General features: G+C 44.6%; 1 protein-coding gene across 2 annotated transcripts in view; it reads right to left on the bottom strand.

Annotated features, from left to right (window-relative positions):
* OSBPL3 (oxysterol binding protein like 3) overlaps nt 1-16922 on the bottom strand; it is an 812031-nt gene that overhangs the window by 692042 nt on the left and 103067 nt on the right. For both annotated transcript variants that reach the window (XM_085631654.1, XM_085631656.1), the window contains exon 2: nt 7345-7463. The gene's annotated coding sequence lies outside the window, so the exon portion shown is untranslated. The remainder of the gene's footprint in view (nt 1-7344; nt 7464-16922) is intronic.

Here is a 16922-nt window from a genome sequence, read left to right as displayed (position 1 = left end):
CAGGGATCAGGCAGGGTAGAACCCTTTTTCAACTTCCTTAATAATCATAAACTGATCTCCACTCACGCACTGAAAAAAAGCATACTTGAATTCCTTGGATCCTCTCCCTTCCTTCAGGGACATCTCAAGAATCGGACTACATCATGGCCAGCAAAGCATTGGCGGACAGATTGGATGACTTTGAAGCCGAAAACAGGATGTAAAGTGATCACAGGCCATTAGGAGTGGTCTTCCAGCTGATAGTTCCGCCTGCCACCAAACCACTGGTGTGTCAAGAGGGGATGAAAAACAGTGTCTTGAGGAGGATCAACTGGTCAGACAAGATAGGCAACACGCTCCAACCGTGGCTGGATCAGAAACAGGAAGGCAGTCTGTCTTCGTCGCTCTCACCGATAAACGACAGAGAATACTGCGGAGGACCTACAAGCAAAGCTTGGGAATTCCCAGCCTCAATCACCCAGGACCAAAGGGCAACCAAGATGTGGTAGTACAGGGGAAAATAAAGACATACAAGAACGCAAACGTCTCCTGCGTAAGGCCCTCGCAAAAAATAAAAGAGGGGGTGGCCCATCGGAGGGACCGTCGGCTGCTTTGTTGAGGGCAGCCCTAAGGAAGAATTTATGGGAACATAAAAATGCCACCATAGAAAGGGAATGGCTTAAAGTTTTCTCCCTGCTTAAGCAGAAGAACCCAGCGCGACTGTGGAGAAGAGGACTCTCAAGAGAAAACAGAGTAGCAGAAAAAGACTGGCTGATCCATGTCAAGCAGCTCTACGCAATTGCCCCCCCCATATAAAGACAGCACAGAAGGGGCCAGCTGTGGGGTGGGCCGAGCGTGGCAATTGAGTACAAAGCCAGGAGATACGATCGCTAGCCCAGGTAACCTGCCCATGAGCAACAGAACTCTGGCCGAAGCACACTGTACACCACCAGCCCAGATAAACCCCCAAATGGTCATCAAGACCTTTAAGAACGCGAAGAACGATGGGGCCCCTGGGCCCAATGGGATTCCAGCACCGGTCTTCAAAAAGGCCCCCGACTTCTGGGCAGCAATGCTAACTCCACTTTACAACCATACTTTGACAGCCATAACCCCAGATTCTTGGAAGGGCTCCATTTTGGTCCCTTTTTTCAAAAAAGGAGACAGTTCAAAGCCATCAAATTATAGGCTCATCGCCCCTCTTGCCCATGAAGCGAAGGCTTACGCCCACCTACTATTGAAGGACTTGGAGATGTGGGTGGAAGAGAATAGTATAATACCTTTCTACCAGACTGGCTTCAGGTCACAGTCATCGACCACGGATAATGTACTGGCGCTAGCGCACTTATCAGCCCAGGCAACCCTGAAGAACCACCCTCCACTTTTCTGCTGCTTCGTGGATTACAGCACAGCCTTTGACAAAGTTGTTCGTAGAAGATTAGGGTAGAAGTTAGAAAACTGGGGCATTACTCCAAACCTACTGAAGGCAATTAGATCGCTATATGAAGACACCTGGGTAAGGGTTAAAACTAGCACCTGCTCAGTGTCCCATAAAATAACCACGGAGAACGGGCTGAAGCAAGGATGCGTGTTGGCACCCATCCTTTTTAATTTATAAACGGCGGATCTGGGGGATGCCCTAAAAAGGAGCCCGTCTGGTAGCACCAAGATTAGGAAGCATGAGGCTGCCGGTGCTTCAATACACCGATGATACAGCCATAATGGACCACACGAAGGTGAGCCTACAAAGAGCCCAAAATGCACTAAATCGCTTCAATAACATCAACAACTTGACAGTAAATCAAGGAAAGACCAAGGTCGTTATCTTCAGGACTTACCATCTGAAAAAGAAAGTACAATGTCAAATGGGTAATCTGCAAATTAACACAGTGGCTTCTTACAATTACCTAGGGGTTTGGCTGATGGAACAGGCTAAGGCGAATGCCCACCTGAAACATCAGAGCACCAAGGCTAACAAGGTCATACACCTACTAAAGCAATTAAGCCACCACCTGATCAGTCCGACTGCTGGCCCAATACTGAAAGTTTTAAAAGCGAAACTTCTACCAACAATAAGCTATGGTCACCTGGCCTTCCCCTGGTTACAGCACGCCCTCCTCAACTCAGCCCAAGCCAAGCCAAAGCATACAAAACAGTGCTCCATATTCGAAGGTCAGCAAGGCTAAGGCTGGAACTATGCGTGGCGAGGCCAGATTTGACGAGCCAGGGGGAGATCATAAAACTCTATCTACGGATATTAAGGGCCCCAAGCTAACTCACTAAAACACCAACTGAGAACCATTTTTGAAGAGCCATGTACGACCTGGCACACTATACTAGAAAAAGCGATCAAAACACTGAAGATTGTGGAAGAGAGCATACCGCGGCCGGACATCCCCCTGAATGCTTGAAAAAGAACCTTAAACAAACAAGTGCGTGAAACCTCATTTGATTTAGACCGCAAATCTCTCCATTCAAGTTCACACTTAGATCCGCTGAACAGCTCTTATATGGCAGGTAAAGCTCAGTCCTACTTAAGCGAGACTCTCACTCCATTGGCCTGAAGTGAAATTCTTTTTATGAGATTAACCACTCTAGGAATTTCGGATTTCAACCCTGGATGGGCCCGAAGGGGAGAAGCCACAAACTGCAGACTGTTACCCTACAAGAGGGAATCGTGGCTGCATCTTCTATGCTGTTGCCCCAATCTTATCAACGAACGTCGGCGACTACTACACCCGATCTGTACCATCAACGGAATAAAGTCCTGCAGTGAAGCGTCAGCCATGTGCTTTTCTACCTCCAACACGACGACCCTGGCAAGATTAGGGAAATTCATCAATCACATCAGGACAGCCTTAAAAGCTGCTAATGAAGGCAATAAAACCCCGGTGAAGAGCACTGTAAACCCAGTGTAAGATAACTGAGGGGGTTTCCATCGAGCACTGACACCTTTCGCACTCCCAGCACCTTCTCTAGGATAGCACCTATAGGTTGACTAACTAGAGTGTCAAGGGGAACGGGTCACAGCTTTGTAACGCAGCCCATTCTCATGGAACAATGTGGGACTCTTGATCGTGAATAAGGCAACACGTCCAAGATTACAAACTCTGGTGAAGACTGATCATGTTGGCACTGGGGAGGAGCGGCAAATTTTATTGATCACAAATTGAAGTTTTTATCATTGTTTTAGCTTTCATAGGCTGATTACTTTTACTGTAATGATTTTAATTAATTGTACAGTTAATAAATTCAATTCCTCCATAATATTACACAATACAAGTTTAATATGCATGTGAGTAAACCGATATATATTCATATTTTATGAATTTCCATTTACGTAACCAAAGTGAAGCCCAGGAGCAAATGGCTTTGTGAATTGGCCATCTCGTGTGGCATGATTTTCAGGCCAGCCAACCAATAAGTCGAAAGCTTGTAGCTTAAGGACATCGGGCCCGATTGTGATGACGGTGGGACCGCCACCGACAGCTCATCGCAATGAGGATTCTCGCCCACATTAGAATGGCAGGCGGATGGGTGGTGGATGGAGAGACCTACCGTCACGGATCCGACTGCCTCTAGGAGCCTGTCGGAGGGAGTTGTATTCCCTACAATGGTGGCGGTGCCTGCCATAGGGATTACAATGTCCCTTTCCGCCCGCAGTTACATGACGGTTAACCTGCCATGAAAAGGCAGACGGAGAGTGTCTTTCGGGACCCGTAGTGGGCCCCCTTCCTCCATGGCCTTCAGCTGTGGGTTTTGGGGGGGGAACCTATGGTGCCCCCTACATATCCCTGCACCATGTGGCAGGCACCATATTGTGCCTGCCACATAGTGCAGGGATATGTGTAGTGTCCCCTTATTGTACTGCGGCGTGTGCTGCAGCCAGCAGCACCTGCCGCAATACAAAATATAGGCATTGGGACTGCCATGGTGGCGGTCGCATCCTAATGCCTATGGCGGGACCGCCGACAGCCTGTCAGGCGGTACCATTTATGCAAGAATGGCAGTTGGATGAAAGTCCGACCTCCATCCTAATCAGCCCCTTAACTATTACGTCAGAATCTGTGAAAGCTCAAAAAGAATACAGTGCAAGGGAGGGAAAAATGTAAAACAAAAATTAATCTTCATTATTCAGTTCATTATCTAGTCTGCCAGAGTGAAAATCATGCATGTATGCTAGCCGATTTGGGGGGGGGGGAGGGGGGGGAACACCTTCTCCACCCTCTTGGTCTAAGTTAATATGCATTTCCTCTAAACAGGGAGTATCCAATACCAGTCATTCCAAGAGACATTTAGGATATGTGATAACTAAAATGTAAGCACAACTTGCATGGAATTGTAACGGTCCGGACAACATGTACATCACTCTTTCCTCAAAATCCTGGTTGTAAGGCCAGACCTGTAAATGGAAACTGCACACACTAAATATTGGTTTGCCCCCCACCCAAAATATATACTCATATGTGATATAAAAATATAAAAGGTGACCAAGGACCTAAGAAGGCTGGATTTAAGTCATTGTGAAATTGGAGTACAAGCGCCTAACGCAAGAACTTTGGCACAGAAGAGGTTAAGCAAACCACCCAAAGGACACAGATTCCATTCCAAAGACACCTGCACAACAGATCTCTTTGGAATAACTCTGATTATAATGACGTTTTCTGACACGGCTACTCACAGTATTCTTTTTCAGAAACTCAAACACAGCTAAAGCAGCACATAATATTTAGAACATATCTTAATATACATTTCTCAGAGGAAGCCATCTTAAATGAAAGTAACATATTCATGGACAGGAATTAAAAGCATAACTCGCTATCCTGAATGGAAGAAATTCATCAGTAAACTGATTGAAAATTGCCTGAAAATAAAAATAAAATCCACCTGTTTGCTTCTATGAGTGGAAACGCAGGCCCAAGTACCCGAGGCAGGAATGGGCCCAAAAATAATTAGGAAAGGACCTGGTTTTGCATGGGGGAGGGGTCACGTGAGTTTTTAGCCCCGGGTTCGGCGGCCATCTTGGGAAACCTACCAAACCCACACATTTCAGCCAAATTTGAGGTTTGGAGGGGAATCATTTTACTTGGGAGACTGAGGGGAATGTTGTGGGGTAGGACATTTGTGTGTCGGCACGGTGATTCCATCCTAACATATGTGGAAGATATGTTTAAGCTAAATTTGAGGTTTGCAACAGATTCTGGGAAGGAAAACATTGGGGGATCCATGCAAGCCATACCTTGCTGGACTCCCCCGGTTGGCTAGTTTTCAGAAATGTATGGGTTTGGTAGTTTTCCAAGATGGTCGCGGAGCCCGGGGCCAATAACTCAGGTGACCCCCCTTGCAAAACCAGGTTGTTTTGTGATAGGTCATTTTGATGTCTCCTCAACATTTTGGGCCCTTGCCTATCGCGGGTACTTGAGCCACCCACATGAGTGAGGTACCATTTTTATTGGGAGACCTGGGGGAACGCTGGGTGGTAGGACATTTGTGTATCTACGCAGATTCCACAACTTTCCATCACAGAAATATGAGGTTTTTTCGACAAAGTTTGAGGTTTGCAAAGGATTCTGGGTAACAGAACCTGGTGAGAGCCAGACAAGTCACCCCATCCTGGATTCCCCTGGGTCTCTAGTTTTCAAAAATGTATAGGATTGCTCGGTTTCCCTAGGTGCCAGCAGAGCTAGGGTTCAAAATCTACAGCTAGGCAATTTGCAATAAAGGGGTCAGTTTTCACTATTAAAATGTGGTGTCCACGTTGCGTTTTGGGTCGTTTCCAGTCGCGGCTACTAGGCCTACTCACACAAGTGAGGTACAATTTCTCTCAGGAGACTTTGGGTAATGCAGTGTGGGTGGAATTTTGTGGATCCACACAGATTCCAGGACTTTCCACCACAGAAATGTGAGGAGAATGTGTTTTTTGACAAAGTTTGAGGTTTTCAAGGGATTCTGGGTAACAGAACCTGGTGAGAGCCAGTCAAGTCACCCCATCCTGGATTCCCCTGGGTGTCTAGTTTTCAAAAATGTATAGGGTTGATAGGTTTCCCTAGGTGTCGGCAGAGCTAGGGTTCAAAATCAACAGCTACGTACTTTGCAAAAAAAAAAGGGTCAGTTTTCACTGTAAAAATAAAGTGTGTTTGAGCCGTTTCCTGTCCCAGGCACTAGGCTTACCCACACAAGTGAGGAACCATTTTTATTTGGAGACTTAGAGTAATACAGAATTGTAGAGCAACTGTTATTACCTATTGACTTTCGATGCATTTTCCAATGAAAAAATGTGTAAAAAATAAGTCACTTTGAAAAATGTCCTATAATTCGCATGCTAGTATGGGTACTCACAATTTCGAAAATGTGTGAATAGCTACTGTTTCTAAACTCTATATTTTGCTCCAATTTCAGAAATACATAGGCGCCTTTCATCCCGATTTTTCACTGTATATATTTTCCCAAATTAATTGCTATAAACCTGGTACATAATAAAAAAACATTGCAAGACGCTGCTCAGTTATTGGCTCTGGGTTCGTCGGGTTCTTGGTGAACCTACAAGTCCTATATATCCCCACAACCATAAAGGTCCCGCAGATGTAATGGTTTATTGCTTTCAAACATCTGTCATAAATTAGAATAAGTTACAGGTGAAAACGTTGGCACAAATGGCTGTTTTTCTTCTACTCATTTTCAACTTTTCCTATTTTCAACTGTTAGTTTCTATAAAGAAACTTTGAAGGATCTACACAAAGGACCCCTGCCTGAATTCAGAATGTGTCTACTTTTCTAAAATGAATTGCTTTCCAGGATCCATTATTGCTTTCATACCCATTTCTCCCATTAACTGGAAGAAGGTTGAAAGCATAAAAAATAGCAAAACTAGGCTATGTCCCAGTAAAATGGCAAAACTGTGTAAAAAAATGTTGGTTTTCTGACAAACGTCAGTCAGTCCCTGAAAGCTGAAGAAATTGGTGATTTCAGTCCCACAAACCCTTTGTTGATGCCATTTGCAGGGAAAAAACAGACGCTTTCATTTGCAGCACTTTGTTCGCATTTTTCCAAAAACAAAACAAATTCTAGCTGTATTTTGGCTAATTTCTGGGTCCCCTCCAGGGGAATCCACAAACCATGGCTGGGTACCTTTAAAATCCCCATGATGTTGGAAGAAAAGGAGGCAAATATGGCATGGATACCTTATGTGGTCAAAAAGTTACAGGGGCCTAAGCGCGCACTACCACAAATAGACCCCCAAAAAAACATTTAGCATTAAGGCCTAGCAGAGAAGGGGTTAACGCTGTAAAAAATGTTAACAGAGCTACAAAAGCCAGCCACACTATTAGAAAGGATTATCAATTAGTCAGAAACATTTTTGATTACCTCAGGATGTTACGGTGTAGAAAAGGATCTTAGAATCCATCAGTGGTGGTAATTGGCTACTGGGTCTTAACCAATCCAAGTAAACCTTCTTTACCAATCACGGGGCCAGCAGTCGGTTACTGTAAAAATACAATAGCAACAATTAGAAGTGTAATGGTAAAGGTATTTAATTCGAAACTTTTTTTTTTTTTACACATTCTCCATCGTCATTCACATTCCAATGTCAGAATTTTTTTACTCCTCTGCTGTCCACCCTTCTTCTGCTCTCCTTTCCTGCTCTCCACTATCTCTCCTGGTCATTCTCCACCAAAGATGACATCTTTCCCAGCCATCTTATACACTGCCTCTGCCATATCTTGCTTTCAGATTATCACTCTCGCCCAACACTTTCAACTCCACTGGAGTTGACAAAGGCAGGCGGTCTCGCTCAAGTATGATCCTAACCTACCTCATGGAGGTAAACTGGCTCACACAGAGACTGCACTTACTGGCAGAGTTTCAGACAGAGCAAATCATATTTGTGAGGGCAGATGCCCATCACTCCCGATTCTGTGAATCAAGCAAGGGAGCTTCACCTCGCAAATGCACTCATTTGAGCAAGTACCTTTTCCTTAGAGGCCCAAAGTTTTGTGTATTGTGACCCGAGTTGGTGGCAGGCAACATGTATTTACAGGTTGGTAAATCAGAAGGAGTAGCTCGCAGAACTATACTTGTAACTTTCCTGTTTCAAGGGAAATAATTAATGGCCTAACGGGAAGGGCCGGACTGGCTGTAGCGGGCACCAGGCAATCCCCTGGTGGTCTGCACGGGTGCGGGACGGTTTTGGGCCCCTCAGGGGGTCATTTTGGTTACAGGTCGGTTTTTGCAGCATAGCTGCAAAATCAGCCCTGCAACAAAATCGGCTGAAAACCGGCCCTGGCAAAGAGCTCGGCGGCACTCCCAACCCCCCGAGGTGGCCGGCCGAGCACTTTGCCAGGGCCTGTTTTGGTTCCCAGTCCGGCCCTGATAATGGGGCATAATAGAGTGATGGGTAGGGAAAGAAATCTCAATTGTAGCAGGTCTTTCTCAAAGGCAGCAAAATTATCATAGGCAGATCCTCCATTAAGGCAGGGGAGCGTTGCCCCACTGATTAAAATGCCCCCATGCCCCAGAGAAGAAAAAAAAAATGGCAATACAGTTCATGTATTACTATTTTATGTTTCAAAAACAGCTTCCCGAGCAGAGTGTCAGGACTGGGGCGGGGCAGCTGCTGACCGGCAGCAGCAGAAAGAAGTTATGGGTAGGCCACTTATGTAGAAAGTGCGCATGTTCCTTTGGTCAGGCGTCTTGCCCCAGCCAGCCAGACATGCGCACTTTAAGTCTCTTAACCCTGCTGCCTTGGACAGCTGGGTTGAGACTGAGCAAAGGCCTCCACTGCTTTTTGGAGTGCTGAGAGAGCCTGCTCCATTTAATCATGCCATTGGTCAGGGGAGTTGCCGGAGGCCTGCGCTGGAAGAGTGAAGGACACCAAATGGGGGGGGGCGCGGCAATGCTGCAAGGTAGGGGAGTTCTTTTTTTTTTTTTAATGTCGTACATTTGCACCAAAGTTATGATGTGATGTTGCCATGCAAAGGCACCCACCTCCCATTTGCCCACCCCACCACTCCCCGCAGGTGGCAGCCACCATTAACTAAGTTTGTTAAGCTGTTACTACTGACGTGTGTGGCCTACATGCCACAAGTCCAAATCCAGAAGCGCTAACTCAATATTACAACCCTTCAGAGTTGATAAATTGAATACCATTAAAACGGGTAATATTATTAACAGTCACAGAAAAAAAGTAAAAGAGTAAAAAATTAAAGCACCAAAAAAAACCGCCTAATTGTTTAAGTTACATTCTGACAGACCTGGGAAAACATCACATTTCACAAAAGTGAAATAATGTGCAAACTGCTGTACGACAGACAACAGGCGAGCACAATCTATGTCCCACAAAAGTCTACAGGGGAATGTTATTAAATCCCCACCACCACCCCAAAAAAAAAACCATCTAAATCAGATCCTGCCAGAGGTTGTTTTAATCTTCAACAGCAAAGTTAAATGAAAATGAACTTAAAGAAACACAGAGTTTGAAACTTCTGCTCAGGGAAGACAATCAACATATCTCAATTGTTGATGTAGCCCAAGCTTGTTTTCTTGAAAAATATCAGCGTTATATACTTCAAAATGGCGTATGCAATTATTCACATGATGAAGACGATTGTTGCTACAAAACACAACAAACACCCTTGCCTGGCTGAGTCATAGTTTTGCTGTACACAGCAGAGCTGCTGTAATTAGTTTTTATAGGCAGCACATTGTAAATCTTCCAAAAAAGGAAGCGCTGCCCTAATTACGTTTTTGCTAGAGAGTGGAATATACTAGATAACACTGCGCGAATAGCTTTGGCAAGGAGGCTTATACGAACATGGCCGGGTTGGCAATTGTGCCGTAAGGGCATTTCCCAGGGAGATGCAGGTTAGGGCCCTTCTTCCAGAGCACGATGGGCTGCTATCACCCACCCATGGCCGGTGGACCTTTTCAGTCGCTACTCCCTGCAGGGATCAGACTGGCTTGAACATTAAAACTGGTGCCGCGCCTGTGGCTGGACTGTCAGCTTTGCAACCCTTACTTCAGGAGCACGAGGCTAATCCCCGCGGCTCAGGCTCTCCTGTGAGCTGCACACCATGCTTAAAAGCTTCAGCGTGAAGCCCATTATACATTTCATCAACAATTCATGAAACACAAGGATGCATGTTAAATGCTCCCTTTCCCTTCCATGCCTTCAAAGCCGGAGATCAGCAGAGCTCCAGTTCAAGAGAAATGGGGAAACAGAACACATTTCTTTAGAAATCTTGGGAGCCGATAGAGAAGCATTGAGTTTAAGGACGCCTTCTATTCTCAGTGACACCAAAATACAGAACAGATTAATTGCCATCATATAATCATGAAACAAGGAATCATCCTACTTCCTACTGGGGGAGGGGTGTGGTTTCTCTGTCTATTGCACTCAACCTTGAATCGCCTGATGCAGTGCCAGTAGGGCGTGTGCAACACACATACCAACCTACACAAACACAGCAGCAGGAAGTCATTATTCCAGTGACGTTTGCAAGTTAGCATAAATGCCTTTTATGTTTTGACATAGCAACACTTTAATGCCAATAGGAGGAGAATATTTCATGGGTGTAGTTACAAGAAAATAGGACATAGGGGGTTGAGGTTAGAGGAAGCTTCACAAATCATTGCTCTGCCAAAGAGTGCTTCCCTTTTAGGCATACATGGTGCAGGGTGCACAGATGTACACATGGTGCATTGATCCGTTTAATTGAAACTGAGGTTGGCAGCCTATAGGAGTCCTATTCCTTGCAATTTGACCTGAGCCTCCCAGTTCTTTCACAATCCCCCTGCTACACCCGCCCCCTGAAATGAGCTGCCACAGCAGATTAACAAATGAAGCCCTTGCCAGCAACTAGACTGGACTTTAGATAGCCCTATAGCTGTGTAAAGGTTCCCTCAGAACACCAAGCTTTATTTCCAGTGGGCCAGGCGCACTAGTAAGAAAGGTTAGTACACTTCAGAGGCTTGGCACATGGAAGAGGCCTGCCTAATCTAATTCTTTCGGGGAGTATGGCTGAACTCAGACAGTTACGTGCAGCAAGTTCAGACACTCGCCATGCAAAGCACGAAGGGAAGACATAGCCCTTGCATGTGAAGGTCTCCTACTATGCTCACTGCAGAGTTCCAGTAAAGTACTACACTGCTGACCTTTCTCAAGTTATGTGCCTGCTGTGGGCAATGCTGTGATGCTGACCTCTCAGAGAAAGGATTGTGTGGGGTTCATGTTGCAAAGAAAAAGAAGCTTTGCAATCCTTCATTTCCTTACACTGAAAGTTAAATGTGTACTCCAATATAGTAAACACAAAGCAGAATATCTTGTTTAGAGATGCTGATTAGGTACCATTTGTTTTAATAAACATACATTTCCATCAGGTGGTGTGAATGTTTTACACATTTTGATGGGCACCAAAAAGTGGCTTCAGAACTATACCCCATACTTAAGAACTCAACATAATACTTTAGCAGGAGATGCACAAAAATGGACACAATGAATCAAAGTAGCCTCCAAACCTGGACCCAATATGCCAGTGGTGGCCTCCATAAGTGGCTGAGACTCCGATTACACCTCCAGAACCGAAAGCAGCAGAAAAAATAAGGACTCTAGAAATGGACACAACACTCCAGAGAATGCATCCAGAAGGGGTGGTCTGCACAGCTTGACATTACAACAGAAGAAGCCTCTGGAACTGGATACAATGTGCAATGGTAACAAACTTTTATGTTCTTGTTATACCTTTGTCTGAAACCTAATATTCCTCTTCGTTCCATGTGACTTGAGCAAATGATTTGACAACTTTTAGAACAACTGAAATAGTAGTTTTACGAAGCTGCTGTTCGTGCTGTAAAAAAAAAAATCCTTCTGTGTGGCAGAAGCTTGCTCTACTTCGGACTATGCTGAACTAGTTGTGTGTGCATGGCAGAAGCTTGCATCGGCAAAACCTGGGATACCTGGCTTTAGAAATCCATTCAAATGGGACATTGTTCTTGCATGCTGGAGAACACAGCCAATTACTCACTGATGATCTGCTCCACCAACTCATTTGCTAATACCAATAATATATACAATGTCCTCCTGCCCACCAGAGCAATTGTGCCGCAGATTATTGCGCCGAAAGAGGGACTATAAAGGGGGTAGACCTGTAGCAGTCGGGTGTTTAGGATGATGCAGAGGTGCCTGGTTCAATGGTTAATAACAGGTATGCATGTACGTATGCATGTACGTATTCTTGACGTGTATCTTACCACTTAACAATAACTATCACTGCTGGGTCAGTAACTCGTTCTAGACTGATTTTGTGAAATATGTATAATTTATGGATTCAGATACAATGTCGAGCAGTATTCAAGCACAGCAAAAACCAGGGCAGATGTTATGCAACAGCCTGTCCGGGCGGATCTGAGGTCTGGAGTTCGCAAGAGAACAGAAGAGTTTGAAGAAAGTGTTAAGAGATGATCCGGCATTAGCAATGCAGGCCTTCACCACAACATTATTTTTTATTAATTTGTTCCTGTGTTTTGAATTGCACCAGCTTGTGGCACTTTGGGCACTACAGATTCCTGCAAGACTATAGGACGGGGTTAATGAAAAACAAAAACCTAAAATGAATTGGGCATCAAGATGGTGTCCATGGAGTAGGATGCTCGGGGTTATGAGTTCCCGCAGGGGTTCCCCATCTATTCCCATCCTGCGCACTACGCGGGCCAGGGGGCGCCTAAGTAAGCCAACTGTATACCTGGTGGGGCCACCGAGCACCGGGCTGTAGCCCAAGAACTGAGACGGCCTGGGCTGCTGGCAGCCACAATTTGCTGCACAGCACGCGACCCCCAAGATGGCAGATGGGGGGCCGTGACTGACAAACAAGCAGTTCCCGGCGACACTGATTGCCCGTCAGTGCATGAGGCCTCAACCCTGGGGCTTGCAGCATTGGGTGTGGCGGTGAATTGAGGAGGCCTCACCAGCAGCGTGGAACCATCGGACAAACGTTGTGAAGCAGAGGTGCCCCAAAGAAGGGCCTATTGAGGACGGATGCCTCGAGTTGCCAGATGGCAGGTGGCCGGAGAGGAGAAACCAGAGGAGGGTCCCAGACGCACAGAGGAGGTTAGTCCGCCAACCTAGGGGCTACCGCGGGCCAGTGTTCTTCCCCCAGATGATCCGTTGTGGAACAGGCCAGAGAGTGGGTGCCCACCCCCCCTCTCAGCGGAACTAAGAGAGAGACAAAGTGCCACAAAAGCCTCTGAGGGCCGCGACCGGTACTCCAGCAAGCAGCGGGAGCTGGTGGCGTCGCCAGACGACCGGAAGGGGTCCCTCTCTCTGTGCAGCACCCCGCTGGGCATCAGCAAAACCAGCGGTGAGGGCCCACTTGGACATCGCAGGACCCAGCATGCTGCCTTCGCCTACCACCACCCGGCCTTCTACCACTATGGCCTGCACCAGCTTGGGGATCCCTCCAAGCCCACAAACACCGCGCATATGTGCAACAGCACCCTGAAGGCCTGACTAAACAAGCACCGCAAGAACTCCAGCAATGGAGAGAAGTTCATGCTCTGTAAATATGTAATATATATGTCCAATCCTAATCGCTTCAACTTTCCTTATGTAATCTTGAGTGAATTTGCAAATTGTAGCTATGTAACTCTGAGCACAAGTATCTGTATTAGACATATGTACTAACTACCATTCTTGAGTTTAGAGTGTCTGTTTGGATCTTTTATGTGATTCATGTACTCTGAAGTCCTTATGCAATGTACCTAGTTCTATCGTACAGCACTTTGACGCCTTCGGGTAAAGTTCGGGGTATATAAAAACGCATAAAAAATAGGCAGAATTTTAGATAATTAAATGCCAAGGATTTGAGGATGCCAGCGATTTAGAATTCTAAGGTAGTATTTGTACGTTTATGGTAACACATTTGAAGCTAATTCAAAAGAAAATTGTTAATTCTGCACGCAGCTACAGAAAAAAAAATCTGGCTTTCCTCCAAATAGACCAGATGCTCTGACCTGCATAATAAGCAAATGCAGATGACTGCGTTAATGCAATAACAGAGATTACACAGCGTAGAAGGTCTCTTGAAGTTAAGAACTTTGAAGTTCTTCTTGTAGCTTCAGTCCAGGACATACACTCTTACAACAAACTTGTTAAATTCCTCTCCTGCAGTCGCTGTCGGAAGCCTTGGAAAAGCAAAAGAGCAACAGCCCCTGATATTGTGCGACACCTTAATAATAAACATTGCCAGCTGATGAAGATGGGTAGCAATCTTGCCAAGGGGAGAATCATTGTAGGGCTAGTTGACACCGAGACAAGTACTATTCTAGTGCAGCAATGCCTGAAACAACAAGCATTGTCAAAGTCATTGCTGTTGTAAGTTCTCGAGCCTAAGCCTCAAACAGTAAGAAACATTGGGTCTACTGGCCTTGGGGATGCTGGTTTTCTTTGGCCAAGAGCATGAAACAGTCTCTAACCACACATACCAAGTAAGCCTCGAATCACTCTGCTTCTTTAACTTTCCGCATCTTTCCTCATTTTGCAAGAGATGTATAATAATTATATGAGCCTCAGCCAGGTTGTGAAATGCAACACAGCTATCAAGGGCCTTTCACAGTACTCCATATGTTATAGTGCCTAGTCCTAAAAGTAGACTGAACCTTTATCACTTTCAGGATTCAATTATTGCTTTGTGTTTGGGTACACTCATTAGAATTTAAATCAAGCAGCAAACGTGAAATTCCAGCAGAACAGACAATGCAACAATAAATACAAAAAGAATGTAACATAACAGTGGCGTTGCAGAATAGAGAAAAGGGAGCCGTGAGGTTTAGACACAATTATAATTCAAGCTAAAATACACAGGGCGAGTCCAGTCATAAAACATGCACCTAGGATCAGTGGCGAGTGCAGTTTCTACCGCTCCTTTTTGGATGCACAAATGACCCTATGTATTGAGGGTCACCACTTAGGCTAGTTGGAATTTTTAATACTCTGCTCACAGGGACCTTCATAACCATGTCTTAAGAGAAACATTTAAAGAATCCCAGATTCTAGAGTGCTGCAGTCTAAAGGCCACTGGGCACGTTGACAGCTCCGGATTTGGAAGAGTCAGAGAAGGAGACAGCTTTTACCAATTATGAATGCGCTGCACTGTAATGAAAACAAATACGCTGCAATGTATACATAAATACATAACTTTAAAAAAAAACAGCCTTGTTATTATTGTCCAGTTAAATAAAGACTTGGTAGAGACAACTAATTAGGGTTATAAGACAGCAATGTGGAAACAGATACCGCCGGGGAGCATGGATCCACTTTTATCACTGGCAAAGTGTGGTCAACTAGTGCGCCTCCCCTTTTCCAGATACAATTTCTACCACCATCCCCCACATTAGCAAGCCTTTTGTAACAGAGTGCATCCCTATTTGTATTGTTTTGACCCTCTGTACAGAGTTCAGTCAGCAGTAGGGGAGGGAAAGGAAACACAGGAAGGGTATGGTTGTTTTTCACTATGTTTTTCAATATGTTTAGGCTAAAGCTCATTATTTAAAGAAACAAAGCAAGTAATTTATCTACCTTTTTTTTTTTTTTTTTTACTGTCCAGTTCCTTTAACAAAAATACCTTTTATACCTTCGCTTGTTCACCGGGCCCTCATAAGCTCATGTGGATTAACTCTCAAGACCCATCCGAAACCTTGTAAGTTTGCCCATAAGCACAGCCAACCCACGGAAGCTACCAGTGTACACCGACAACCGTGTACTTCTTTTGAGAAAATGCACAATGAGGAAAATGCTCGTTGTATAGAACTTTCTTTAGCAGCACGCTGCTTGTGAAAGACCAATATAAACCTACAGTTCTATATCTGACTTTATATATATTTTTAAACTTTCCTTTCAAGCGACATGAGTGCTGATATGGTCAGCGGCTCCTAGCGGACTCAACACAAGCCCAACTAATCATAAAAATAAATCTAAAACTAACTGAGGCCACATAATGAACTGCTGTTTTTCGCCAGCCTATCCAGCCCTTGGGTCACACTGCTGCTCATATTCATTTTTTTTTCCAAAATATGGGATGATCACAGCAAAACAGATTAATTAAGAACAACCATTTTGGAGTAAACACAAAGCAAATTGAATTCCAATGAAACATGGGATGCAAATAAAGTGAAGTGAGTACCTACATATCTCCGGAGTGAAGGAGCTTTAAAAAAAGACCGTTTGATAGAACAAAAAGAATCTAAGAATTCTTTATATCTATCACATCATCCTTTATTCAAAAAGAGACACTGGAATGCTTCTATTTGTACTCAACGTTATGTATTGGTCACCCAGCAAAATGCGTTTCGGCTACTCACGTAGTCTTGAACATGCCAGTGAGCACCTTTTTTAAACTTGTTTTTATATACACCACAGGTTATTAACATAACAAACACTTAAAAAATGAATGTGTTTGCATGTTTTCATGACAAAGAAACAATGGATAATCATAGATGTCATAATGATCAGTTTTCTACACTTTATTCCCCCAACTGAAACTAAAGTATTCATTACTCAGGAAATCTATTGATACTCACCCAGCATGCATCTATGATCTTCGTAGCTCCCCAATGGACAGGATTTGCTAAAAACAATTAAAAACTACAATAAGCGTAACACAATTGATAAACCTATTGATGACTTGTTTGGGGGTGTGGAAGGGCTTTAAGACCTTGGGAGAGGAGTTTGTAACCATTATAAATTGGTTTGGACTAATGAGGGTACTTTTTAAAATTCTACCTCTGTGGCTAATGCACCTCTGCCTACTTGTGGTGCAAAGATGTTTACTTAGGTAGACTTGACTACACAATGCCTTATTTGTAGGGGGACCTAGCTATCTTGTTCAACGTCTCCATTACATACAAGCACTGGCTGCAAAACTGGCTCTATCCCGGCCATGCTTTCCCTCTGC

The sequence above is a fragment of the Triturus cristatus genome, chromosome 10 (genome assembly GCF_964204655.1).
Source record: "Triturus cristatus chromosome 10, aTriCri1.1, whole genome shotgun sequence".
Lineage (NCBI taxonomy): Eukaryota > Metazoa > Chordata > Amphibia > Caudata > Salamandridae > Triturus > Triturus cristatus.
The sequence above is the reverse complement of the archived record's forward strand: the minus strand, read 5'-3'. Positions and strand labels throughout refer to the sequence as shown.